The sequence below is a fragment of the Dromiciops gliroides genome, chromosome 3 (genome assembly GCF_019393635.1).
Source record: "Dromiciops gliroides isolate mDroGli1 chromosome 3, mDroGli1.pri, whole genome shotgun sequence".
NCBI lineage: Eukaryota > Metazoa > Chordata > Mammalia > Microbiotheria > Microbiotheriidae > Dromiciops > Dromiciops gliroides.
This window is the reverse complement of record NC_057863.1, coordinates 537,007,264-537,021,085: the sequence shown is the minus strand read 5'-3', so window position 1 is coordinate 537,021,085 and position 13,822 is coordinate 537,007,264. Positions and strand designations below refer to the sequence as shown.

The window sequence follows — 13,822 nt, the reverse complement described above, 5'->3', positions numbered from 1 at the left end:
TTTATAAAGTGCCTTTAAGAGGCAGCTAGGTGGCTTGGCTGGGCCTAGAATAAGGAAGACCTGAGTTCTAATTTGACCTTAGATACTTACTTAAGCTGTGTTACCATGGACAAGTCACTTAACCCCTACCAAGGAATGGTAGAGGAACTGACCAGAGAAGGTGAGGCTGCAAGTTGGTGTGAAGAAATTAGCATTGAGTGAATGCAACTTCCTTCTCACTAAAGGGCAAAAAGCCTTCAGGAAGCAGAACTGCAGGGTCTGAAGCCTTTCTGTCCTGACTGGATGCTTATAGTCTTTTTCTTTCCTCCAAGCTAAGGGGTGGCTGGCTGTGGGGGAGGGGAGAGAAGGAAAGCCCAGCCTGGCTTTCCTCCTCTCCAACAATCCTCTGCTGTTAAAGGTTAATGCCGACTTGGGGGTGGGGGATAGGAGGAGTGAGGGGGTAGAAAAACATTATGCAATATTAGAATGCTACTTTTATTTTAAAAGCTATCATGTGTAAAGCATTAGTGTTTTTGAAATTGCATTCTTGAGTTAATTAAATGGACAATCTTTTATACATAAAAGTGAAAGAAAGCAATTAAACGCTAAATGAAGAAAAACTGCTTTCTCCTGGTGATGTGGGCTACCCCAATCCCTCCGTATTAACTTGCAGCAAAGACAAGGATCTCCACAAGCAGTACTGTCCAAATGTCTCTTTTACTGCCCCCTCGGTGATGGTTTGAACAGTATCTGTCTGCCTGTTAAGTTTACCTATGAGACTGTTAACATAACAGGAGAAGGGAATTGGGGGGGGGGAGATAGAAAAAATGGGGGTGGCCTTCACTTGGACTGTTTATAAACAAATAAAAGAAGTCATCCGAGAGAGGCCAGATTTGGCTTCAGAATAAACCAAAAGCCAAACAAATGCCACCCCCCCCCCAAAAAAAAACTCACACAAATCCCACTCCCCAAGGGGCCTATCTCACACACACAAACACACACACACACACACACACACACACACAAATTAATTCAGAGCCACAAGCAGTGAGGCCAGCCTCAGTTCACACCCTTTGTGCACTAATCAGGAAAATGTCTGAACTGCAAGAGAAGTAAGTAGGTTAGGTATTGGGAAGGACTTCCTGGGTGTGCTTCTGGCTAGCCTCAAAGGCACAGAAAGACCCACTGCCCAAAACTTGAGAGGGAGGGAAGGAAAGAGGAAGAGACAGAAAGAGACAGAAAGAGAGAGATGGGGGGGGGGCAGACAGAGGGAGAGTAAAGGAAAGACTCTCTACTTACCCAGCATGTAATACTAAAGGCCCCTCAAGAGGAAGCCCCAGCACCCAGCAAAAGTGCTTTGCAAAGCATAGGTGCATAATAAATGTTGATTTTATTGAACTGAATTGCAATGGGAGTGGGTATGGTATGATTTCCCTTAAAAGGCTTGCCCCTCCTCACCAGGGAAAACAAAACCCAGCATCCCACACCTATGCAAATACAGGTCTGATCCCATTTCTCAAAGAAGAAAGCAAGCAAAAAAAATTCTAGACTGATGCAGTCACCTTCTTCTTCTCTTGTGTCAACAAGAAGAAAGACTTCAATCCATCTTAACCTGTAGCAATGCTTATTTTCTTCAGAATCCAACCCCCATCTAATGATTTCTCTCTAAAAATACAAAAACAGAATTCTTTTAAAAAAAAAATTCTTTAAAGGGGAGGATGGGACTGAGATACAGAAGTGACTCCCCACCCGGCAAGGTCACATGATGAATCAGTAGTGTGGGCCCAGGTCTCCACCTTCCCAGACAAGCACCAATTCCCTGCCAAAGCTATTTTTCTGGTACCTATCTTCCTAGTTTCTCAGGCTCTTCACAGTGATTCCCTGAGAGAGAATTCAGAACACATTATAAACTATGGCAAAATGGTATGTGAAAAGAATGCTCAATTTGGAGTCAGAGGACCTGGATTCTAATACTAATGTAAAGAATTAAGTGTTGGGGCAGCTAGGTGGCGCAGTGGATAGAGCACTGGCCCTGGATTCAGGAGTACCTGAGTTCAAATCCAGCTTCAGACACTTGACACTTACTAGCTGTGTGACCTTGGGCAAGTCACTTAACCCTCATTGCCCAACCAAAAAAAAAAAACACACACACAAACAAGAATTAAGTGTTATTTGAGGTTTTTATGCCTCGGCGTGCATTGGTCTGGGGCTCCGCAAACTGCATGGTGCTCCACCCACCGGTTGTAGCTGTTGCCATGGTGCTGGCACCTCAAGTCATCACCACTCGCCGAAGCCTACATGGGCCTGGCAAAATTATATTGATTGGAAGCCTAATGAGGGCAGTTATGTGACTGTCAGAGTGGCCATCCCATTGGCTGGGGCTGTGTGGGGTTTTTCTGGGATTGGGGGAGGAGAATTGGGCAATTTAGCTGGACACTGGAAGGACAGGAGGGTATTCTCAGCTGATTCCTGGGCGGTGGTATCTTTTGAGGTTGTATAATTTCCCTTTCCCCATTTTATTTCCTTTCCTTTGATCCTATTGATCCTGTTTGTTTGTTTTTAAGTTCGTTCTTGTTAAAACAAATCCTATTCTGTTTTGAGGGAGGCTGCCGGTCTCCTTCCTTGCCCCAATATTGCGGCAAGCCACTTAGCTAACACTCCCCAATTAAAAATTGGTCCCCACACTACCTAAGGACTTGACTGGAAGAGATCTGGTTACAATTATTCCAGGTGGGTCCGGGCTGCCAAATCCAGCAAAATCTCCCTGGTTAGGCTCCCTTATTACGCATATGACATCACATAAGTCACTGCACTACTCATCTTCAGTTTTTTTCATCTGGAAAATGAAAGGACTAGACTAAATGATGTTTAAGACCATGATCATCAAAATGGGACACAATCCACCCTTTCCACCCAACTCACAAAAGCCGTAATTTCATGAGCAGCCTTCAGAAACCTGAAAAATTGGAGGGTCTGGAGGCTCAGTCCCCTTCCTTGGCTAGGAAGCTGTGTCTACAGGCTGGCATACACTGAAATTTTATTTTTGAGACAATTTTAACTCATTGGGTTACACACACACACACACACACACACACACACACACACACTTAATTTGGGTAGTCATGGACTAGACAAGAAAACAGTACACTGCCATCTTTTAAGCAATCATAAATAACTCCAGAGGCAGAGTGGCCTACTCTAGAGGTCTCAACCACTGGCCTTATGTAGCCCACAACACTCCTGAGTGTGGCCTGAATGAAAATAAAATGTAATTGGGAAATATTTAATAAAATAAATAAAAATGCAATGATACATGGATAATATTTTACTATTAAAACTAAGTCATCATTCCACCAGCAGGGATCCACCCTCATGTATGCATCAAAGGCCCATGTTTCTATTAGAATTTGATACCTGAGGTCTAGCAGATTAAGAGCTGGAGAAGTAGACTGAGAGATGGCCTAGTGAATGGAAAAGTAATCAGAGAAACCCTATCCTGATAAAATCACAGGTTAGATTTAAAACAAAAAAACAAACAAATAAAAGGGACAATCCAAAGGCTTCATTATAGTAAATGGTTTCCAACCTCCTTTCTTGCCAAACCTTTCTGAAAACCACTTGCAAAAATCATTCATTTGACTCAAAGGTCTGCCTCCTCTGGTGGTGCTGAAGGTAAGCAGTGAATTGACCAAAAGTTGGCTTGTGAGGGAAGGGAGAAGTAGAAGAGCCAGGATAACCTACAAGCAAATCTCCACACCTGAGTAACAGAGTAAGCTTCACAAATTTCCTCTCCTATCCAACTCCCACATAGGACGGGTCATGGATAGGAATCAAGTAAACTGCTGGATTTCACCACTACCTGCTACCCACAACCACCCCCACATCATTACCACCTTGTAGAAGATCAGTTTTTCTTTGCTTCAGACTCCGGGCTGGGCCCCCTGCTCATAAAAGGAATTCAGGATGGGTTAAACGTTACCTCTATCTCCACCCCACATCTCCTAAAGCATCTGATAAGCACTAAAGAAAACATCCTGTGTGCTGAGGTGGTGGGGGGAGTTGGAGAAGGGGGTGTGCAAATGACAACAGGGACCACAAGGAGTTAATCCCCTGAGAAGTCTAGGCCCCCTCTTTGGAGAAAGGAGAGGGTTTGTTTTTTTTTTAAAGGTAACAATGGGTGTTGCATTTGATTACCAAAACAAATGAGTCAAGACTTCTATATCCCAAAGATAAAATCAACCACCCCCAAACCTTGCTTTGTCCCTAGTAAGAGGAACATATGAGAAATGAAAAATAAAAGTGTATTTAAAACAGAATGTTCAGCAGACTTGCTGCTGCAGTCCACTCCCCTCCGTACCCATTACAGAGATAAATAATAAAAACATATTGAAGCAAGTTGGGGTTGGGGGGAGTGTGGGTGGGGAGGACCTACCTTCTGAACTCCAAGCACTGATTTAATTACCTCTCTTCATAGCCCAGCTTCTGGTAGCCATGTCCCTTCTATATCATGTGCTTTTACAGCGGCAGAGGAATAGATAAAATGACCTCTCCAGGTACCTCCAGTTGCCCGCATTTTGACTTCAGCAATCACAGTGCCATGGTACGGGATTGGAGTAATTATTAGTGCAATGGGCTTCAGTTTTCCTGAGCTCCAGTTTTCAGCTGCACTGATGCAGCAAGGTTCATTTTCAAATGAGATCTTTTAACGTTCTCAGCAGTAGAGAGGAGCAGGAATTAGGGAGTGTGGGGCAGAGGAGGCCACCCATGGAGATTTTACTGGATTTGGCAGCTAGGACCCAAGGGGAACAATATTAACCAACTCTCTCCTTCCAAGTCCCTGGTAAGGAAATGATACAGAGACCCCAAAGACGTGGGAAAGCAGGGAGAGGAGCAGACTGAAGAGACCCCAAAACAAAACATGACCCCCAAACTCAGAGCTCATCCTTTTTCTTCTTTTTATTTACATATATTTTTTGGCCTTTCTTCTACTTGCCCATGGAATTCTCTAGACAATCAAGAGAAACGCCAACTGGCTGTCTATCTGTAGCCAGACGGTCAACAAGCATTTATCAAGCAGGTATTACATTAAAGTCTGAAGATAGAAAGGGAAGCCAAAAGCAAACAAGCAAACTTAGTCCCTACCTACTCTCAAGGATCTTATAGTCTAATGCAAGAAATTACGTGCAATGACATAAACTGGAAGTCATCAATAAAAGGAAAGCACTAGAATTAAGGGGAATCAGAAAAGACTCCTTATAGAAGGTGAGATTTTAGCTGGGACTTAAAGGAAGTCAGAGAAGGCAGGAGACAGAGATGAGGAATGGGTGAATTTCAGGCACGGAGGGCAGTCCGTGAAAATACCTTGGAGATGAAAGCTGGAGTATCTTGTTCATGAAAAAAGCCAGGAGGCCAGTGGGAATGGATGGAAGATTGTGTGTTGTGGAGTAAGGTGTTAAGACTGGAAAGGTTGGACTGGGCCAGATTATGAAGGGATTTGAATGCCAAACGGAGCATGATGTATTTGATCCTAGAGGCCACAGGGAACCACTGGAGTTTATCTAAGGGGGGAAATGACATGGTCAGACCTGGGCTTAAGGAAGATCACTCTGACAGACAGCTCACTGGCAGGTGGACTGGAGTGTGAAAGACAAGGGAAGGAGACCAACCCGCTGGAGATTGCAGTAACCCAGGTAGAAGGTGATGAGGGCCTACAGCCAGGGGGTGGCAGTGTCAGAGGTAGAATCGAAAGGACTTGGTAACAGATTGGATGAGAGAGGGGGAAGAGACACCGAAGGAGATTTAAGAATTACACCTAGGTTGCAAACCTGAGCAACTGGGATGTTGGTGGTACCTACTAGGTGTCTAAGGCAGGTAGGATTTTAACTCAGTCATCTATGACTGGATATTTAACCATCAATTTAGACTCTAGCAATTCACCACGCCCTAAAAATCATTCTAAGAAACCCTCCCTTTTAGAGGTTTTTGTTTGTTTTGTTTTTAAGTGAGATACTCTCTCAAGAAGTCTAGTTTCAGATCTGCTGAAGGCTGGGTATCTGAGACTTAACACATGAAGTCAAACCAACCACGGCTAGTTTGGTCAGCACCAACATCGACAACTCAACTCAGCCAAGACCCACAACAGAGTTGCACAGAGACCACCAAACCAGGAAGGGGAGGTCCCAGGTGCCTCAGGCAAAGAGGGAAGGAAAGGGTTTAATTTCCGACGGACATAAATCCCCACTTGTGGAGAGCAGAGGCTTTCTAATTCCTCCTCCTTCACTCCAACATCACCCCCATTTATACCTTTACCCACTGAACAAACTAGACCCAATCCACAAACATTTACTGAGCAGCAACAATATATATGGGGCAGTGCAAAGTCGGAAAAGGCACGGGCCCAAGTAAGGACCTCACAAACTGGTTAGAATCTAGGACATATTCTAGAAGAAATCTGGCATTTATAGGATATTCAGGAATTATATATAGAATTCAGCACTTAGAGGAGATTCAGCTTCGAGATACCTCTATTCTCCCTCTTTAGGATCCTGATACCCCCTACTAACATGGGCACCTTTAGTAAGCCAGGTGAGCATGAGAAAGGGCTCAGGCAGCTTTCTGTGGCTTTTTGTTTTAACCCACCTACAGGCATAGCTTTACCCAGCATTTTTTGGGATCCTGGCACAAGAGGCCAGTGGATTCTGTGAGATGCCAATCTGTGGCAGAACCCCTACATCACAAGTCACTAAAGGGGCCCTGTGCCAGATAAGAGGGGTGCATGGGGGTACAGCCCCAAAGAATCTCCTGACCCAACAGATCCCAAGGAGACCAAGTGACCACTTCACGTTTTCAGGATATAATAAACACCTGACCTTCAGCAGTTGGGAGGCAGGACAGCTTGCTATTGACTGACCTCACCACAATCAGCTCATAATTCCCCAAACCTAGTAATAGGTCAACAATTTCATAAACAGGTTGGTCAGAAAGGTCAGAGGCATTTCAGTTTTCAGAATTGTTCCATGATTGCAGGGGTCTTATTTGAGTTTCCTCTGGTTCATCTGTGCCTGGATTCAAAGCAAAAAGTGGAAACACCAGAAAAGACAGAGACTAAACTCCCAACATCCCACATTTCTCTGTGTCCTTGCATCAGGGAGTTATTTTATTAGGAAATGGAGTAAAATAAATCTTTTCTTCAATTCAACAAGCATTTATTAAGTAACTATTAGGTGCAAGGCCTTGGACTGAATGTGTTTTAAAAAGGGCATCATTGGGGCAGCTAGGTGGCGCAGTGGATAGAGCACCGGCCCTGGAGTCAGGAGTACCTGAGTTCAAATCCGGCCTCAGACACTTAACACTTACTAGCTGTGTGACCCTGGGCAAGTCACTTAACCCCAACTGCCTCACTTTAAAAAAAAAAAAAGGGGGGGCATCATTTCTGCCCTCAAAGAAGTTATACTCTAATGGGGGGCGGGGATAACCACACACATAAGTAAATATTAAATATATTCACAGTAAGAAGAAAATAATTTCAAGGTGCTTCTATTGCTCAATTCAGACCAGGTTTAGGCAAGTAGGTAACCAAGGAAATTATCCACATCTCCTTCTCTGGCTTCCTTCTCTCCTTCACCCCTCCAAAAGAAATCTAATTTATACTGTATTATTGGGGGTGGGAGGAAACGTTTTAGCTTGAATGACCATAACATTCCATGTCTCAGATAACTGCTAAGCCTCAAACTCAGCATTAACTACAGATCTAGCTGCAACTCCTTTGAATATGGGCTGACACCTCCTAAGAATGGAAAAATCACTGGATGAGGAGAGAGATCTGAAAGTGACCTGGGTTTGAGTCCAAATTCTGATGCTTGCTAACTGTGTAACCCAGGCTAGTCAAGCAACCTCTTAGCCCCAGTTCCCTCATCTGCAAAATGGGCATAATAACATTTACACTAAGTACTTCCCTCACAGGACTGTGGTGAGGAAAGTGTACTCAGTTGTGTTGTTTATATCACCAATCATTTACTCAATACCAACACCATTCAGTTTGAGGGCCACACTTTTGTGCTCCATAAGACCTCCTTCCTAATCCCTTAGAAAACAGAAAAGGAGGAAGGCAATTTGCCAAATGGACAAAGTCAGTAAAAAACAAATGAACCCAAAAAAAAGCCAACCTCAGACTATTCCATGGTCCTTAAGAGATCATCTCCATTAGCCCCCGGGGCAGTTCCTAGTACAGTATAGTTGCTCAAACTTTCTCTGAACTTCTGTTAAAGATCTTGCTCACCTTTCTTTTTCAACACTTTGGCCAACATTGAAAACAAAACAAAACAAAAATATAAGAGTTGCAAATACCAGGTAAAGCCCATTTGAAAGCCACCGGATGGAAGTGGGTATATGACGCTAATCACATAATTTTTCCTAGAAGCACTGTGTGGGGAGGGGACAAACACACACAATATATTGCATCACAAAACACAAATACAAATACATGCATACATCTTCACAATTAAAATGGGCATGTGCCCATTGATGGGGCACTCACTCCACAGGTGGGTCTGCTCAAAACCACTTCATTCTAATAGAGAATTGTGCCGTCCCTCCTCACCTCCTGATGTTGAATTTGCCTGCTTGTCTCACTCTTCCCCACACTGCAAACCAGCGGGTGGAAATTTTTTACTAACTTGAGTTGTCACTTGCATGGCCCTAAGAACCACTGACTCACCAGCATCCTGGTCACAAGATAGCAGTATCTTCCATTAGATAAAGTAAAACCCCTAGTTGTGGCTTGGGCTTTATTTGTGTTTACTTGCAGACACGATTCTTGTTAACCTTTTAGTTTGGGGTTTTTTTTTTTCATCATAAAACTTGGGTCAAGAAAGAATGGAGCGGGGCCGCTAGATGGCGCAGTGGATAGAACACTGGCCCTGGAGTCAGGAGTACCTGAGTTCAAATCCGGCCTCAGACACTTAACACTTACTAGCTGTGTGACCCTGGGCAAGTCACTTAACCCCACTTGCCTCACTAAAGAAAGAAAGAAAGAAAGAAAGAAAGAAAGAAAGAAAGAAAGAAAGAAAGAAAGAAAGAAAGAAAGAAAGAAAGAAAGAAAGAAAGAAAGAAAGAAAGAAAGAAAGAAAGAAAGAAAGAAAGAATGGAGGGAGGTGGGAAGAGCAGACAGTGAGAGAGCCAATCCTAAAATAAATGAGATCAAGAGAGAAGAGCGAGCAATACAAAATGGCACTCACTCTCTCATTACGGCCCATTTAATGTCTTTCGTTTAATTGGCTACATAAATAAACACCTAAGATATGGCTATAATAGATGGGAGTGTGTCATATCACCCACCCTACCCCCAGCTCCCAAGGGAGAAGTGTCAGGGAGGTGAGACACCAGTGTTCAGAAGTGTAATTCCATACTTAGAAAAACTAAAATCAATATCTGCTGTAGCACCTCTCTCTCTCCCTCTGGAAGATCATGACTCTGTTTTAGGAGGACACAAGCTTCTGAAATGCAGCCTTAACAAACAGAACATTGCTCAACTGTTCTAGAGGCAGGTGTCATAAACAAGCAGCCACATGGCAAACATATTGATTTCCCGGCCCTTATCTCACAGCAACCGGTGCTCAGTTACCAGGCTCCTTTAATATGTAATTTACTGCAGGAGAAGAGAACAGGGCTGAGGATGTCTGAAATATTTACTGGAGAATTCAACAGGGGCACCAACTTCATACAGGTGGCACTGGGCAATGAATTTTCAAGCCCCGGAGAGGAATGCCTGACTTCTGGATGCTAACGGTCATTACCATTTGCAAACTGTTGGAAGGAGCCATCTTTCTCTATCTGCCTATATTTGACAGGATCAGAGATTTCAGATCTGGGAGGGAGCTTTAGATTATCCAAATCTGAGAAACTGAGAGGCTTGGCCAAGATCATGTAAGCAGTGACAAGCGGAGTAGGATTTGAATCCAAGTCCCCTACCCCACCCCCCCACACACACATATACATACACTTTCAAATCCAACAGTTTTCCCCACTCTCCCATTAATTTTCTACAATTATGTTTATACTATGAAAACTCAGTTCTTTCCTCCTAATCTCTACAGATCACCTTAATTTAAATGTAGATACTTAATTTCTGTCAAAATAACCTATGGAAATTACCTTCATCTCTTTCTTGAATTAAACTGCCCACCCCCCTCCTTTCACTCAACTCCACAAACACACCTGACTCCAAGATAAAAATAAAGGAGAGAGGGAGGTTGGCATTTTAAAGGTTGCCTGTTTTTGCAGAACTTGTGAGAATGTCAAGGGTGGGGAAAGAAAAAGAGAAGTCAGACTTTATATATCTATGTGTACATATGTGTGTGTATATATATATATACACATTGTGTGTATGTACATGTATGTATAAAATACACATATATGTGTGTGTAGAAAGAGAAGTCAGACTTTGTGTGTGTGTGTATATACATATATATATATATACCTTGTGAGTATGTGTGCCTGAAATATGTATATCCTATAGATATAGTATGATTCTTCTCTTTATCTCCCCACCCCTGACATTCTTCACAAGTTCTGCAAAAACAGGCGACCTTTAAAAATACATACATAGCTATTATATATATCTCAAGCTGGAAGCCACTAAAAAATATACAACAGTAATTAAAAGCAATCAATATAGAGTTACATTAAGTGGAAAAGAAACTATGTGTATACAAGCGTTAAAGGTTGTAAGTTTAAAATCAGAAGCTGAGAAATGCCAAAGTGAAGCTTTCTCAAATCAGTGTTAACTCGCCCACATCGCATGCACTATATATATAAGTGGAGCGCACACGTACCTTAAAATGCTACCTATTAAGTCCACAGAGGCATATGCACGAGGCTGTTGTCTTAGTGCTGCCAAAAAAAAGGGGGGGGGGGGCTTTCCATTTGCAGAACTTTTCAATTTGAGATTTTAATTTTCCATAGATCAAGGTTTTCATTTTGTTATTTCCTTAGGAGTTTTTGGTCCAGATCTTAAAGAAAAAGTGGTAGAGAAAAAGGGAAGAAAAGGAAAGGAAGAACAATATCTTGCACATACAAGATACTTATAAAAAAAAGTTTGCTCAACCTCCCTCCCTTAATTTTCAAGGTGAGAGAATATGGGTACGTAAAACTGCATATGCCATTTGACCATCAGTATATTGATTATGCAAAACTATTTTCTCTTTTTAAAATCTTTGTTACAAGGGCTAACTTGCCGGGTTGGGTGGGAGGGATATATTTAGAAATGCCTTTTGTTCTCATATCATGTTCATCAATTAAAAGAAAAAGTTTCCTGGATTACAAGAACAATCTTCTATTCAGTCACACTACCCTTTGGGTTACACCTACAGCTACTAGAAGACAGTTTCTAAAACTTGACCACACAAGCACTAATCTGCAAACAGAACCAATTTTGCTTATAATGCTCAGAAATCTTATGAACCTAGATTTAATCTCCTTTCTCATTGAAACCTCCCCACGTGTCAAGTTCATAAATATCTTTAATAAGTACAAAAAAAATCAAATAATGCTACATTTTCCTCAGACTTCTCTCTCTGAGAACTATAAAAAGTCCCCCCCCCCCAGAAAAAAATTGGGAAGATATTACAGGCATTAGAAGAACTCGATGAAGCAATCAGGCCATCTTAAAGAGTGACATCTAATAAAAGGCTCATCAGGTAACCCAGTCATCTCCAACTACAGGATGCTGAATTGGCATCTAAAGCTCTTAAAATTGTAAAGTATGAGATTTTTTTTTTTTGTTAAACCTAATTGTCTAATTATATTTCAACCTCTTTGGGCTCAATAACCAGCGACTACAGGGAAAATTGAAAACTATACTTTGGTTTCTTTAAGAAGAAGCCACCATTTCAATTCTGTTGCCCTGCAGGTCATCTCCTCTGTACTGTACTCATCCAGCACCAAAAAGGAAATGCATAGTAATGGATTTGGTCAGGTTAAGAAAACGAAGCCCACAAATGCCCAGGGCAGAGTTACAAGACTGCTTGTTCACCGTTCTTGATGCCTCCCTTCTGATGCTAAAACCCCTCCCCTATGACCAAGAGTTCACTTGAGTTCAACAACTGAAACTTACTCTAATAAAGGATTTGTAGGGTACCAGAAATGCAGCTGGGCAGTTTAATGGAAAAAATTTACATGCTGTAAACTGCACAACACCTTTAGGAGACAACAGTGAGAGAGGGAGAGTTGGCATTCACCTACTCAGCCCTGCTGGGAACATGGTGGCATCTTAGGACAAGTAAACATACCTCGGGCTATGTTGTCCAGCTCGCTTATCTCTGAAAGGGGCAATAACTTAAAAGCTCTAGATGATTTTTTTTTAATCCCTTGTATTTATTAAATGGGTGTCTACCTTAAAAGTGGGTTGAGTTTTGTTTTTTAATAGATTATCTAGCTCTTCAAATTTTAATGAAAACCTCAACCGCATTTACTCTCAGGTATCTGAAACCTGGCAGCTGACTTCAGAAGCTCAGCTGCAGATACAGAAGGAGACAAGAAAAGAGCCAATCTCAGACTCAGGATATTTTGCAGTTTTAATATGAAAGTGCCCCCGAGTTGCTCAAACCATTAAGAATCTACATTTTCGCAGGACAAACTTTTTTAAAAGATCTTTTTTTATTTTTTTAATACAGTGACTTAAGTAGATCTTTTGGAATTTACAAGATAAATACTGGTAATTTGATTCTTATCTTCTCTAAATCCAATTCTAAGCCAATTCTGTGTAAAGGACACTAATTATAGCCTACAGGGAGAGAAAGGGTAACCTATCAGGGAGAACGCACTTGAAATGTTTAAAAGGCTATGGGACACTGAAAAGTTAAATAGATTTCAAATCTATTGGAGGAAGAATAATAATTAGTTAAATGGGAATTATTCTCCTTACCCCTTCTACTTACCATGGGCATTTGACAATGCTGTCAACACGCTGACCAGATATGCTCAGGCCAAGGGTATTTTAAATTTATTCTCCCTTGGTTTGAGAGCCCCGGCTGCCTCTTTAAGAAGACCCATTTAGGTGCATGACACTAAGAAAAGAAAGGGGAGTCAGAATCAGATAGTCTAGCAAAGAACTGAGTTCTGCCTTGTTAATAGGTCCCTCCTTCCTCAACCCTAACTAACCATATGAGGAGATAGGAGATTAGATGCCTCAGAGACTTTTCAGAAGGAGTTTTCTGAATCAAACCCCAAGGTTTGGGGGTTACCACAGGGTATGTGCACATATATTTTTCTACTCCCCTCTTTCAGCTCTTTTCACCACTCCCACACCAAAGTTCTCCATTTTCTTTTTTTCTTCATGAGATTTGTAAGAAAAGATTCATCCTAAAAAAACTCAAATAGATCTTTGAGTAATCCCTCCATCTTTACAGATCATCCATGTCTGATCATTCTTTGAAACTCTTGACCACATCCTCCCAGTAAGTTCACCACTGGGCCTACTCAATGAGCAGGGGCCCCCTCCATGGTTTCTCTTAACAATCTGAGGACATCAAAGGGTCACTGAAACTACCCATCTATTTTCCCCATTTCTCACCATGGAACTAACCCATTCATTTTTGGTATACACATTTCTTTGATGACTTCTTTTATTCCATATGTCCTTTGCAATTCCTTGTTGGTAATGTGTTATACCCTATTCTCACCCACCATAAGCCTCTCCATCACTGCACTCTGCGTGACACTCATTTTCCAACTTACAGAGACTGCTGTGTCATCTGACTCAAAGCCATGCAATATGCCACTAGAATATTGGTATTAAAAAGACTGGCCTACAGGCCCAAGAATCAATCATACTTCACATGCTGCA

The 13,822-nt window shown here is 42.0% G+C and overlaps 1 protein-coding gene across 5 annotated transcripts in view; it reads right to left on the bottom strand.

Annotated features, from left to right (window-relative positions):
* The window catches only part of ZBTB16 (zinc finger and BTB domain containing 16), a 254,394-nt gene that overhangs the window by 201,872 nt on the left and 38,700 nt on the right, over nt 1–13,822 (bottom strand). The window lies entirely within an intron of this gene.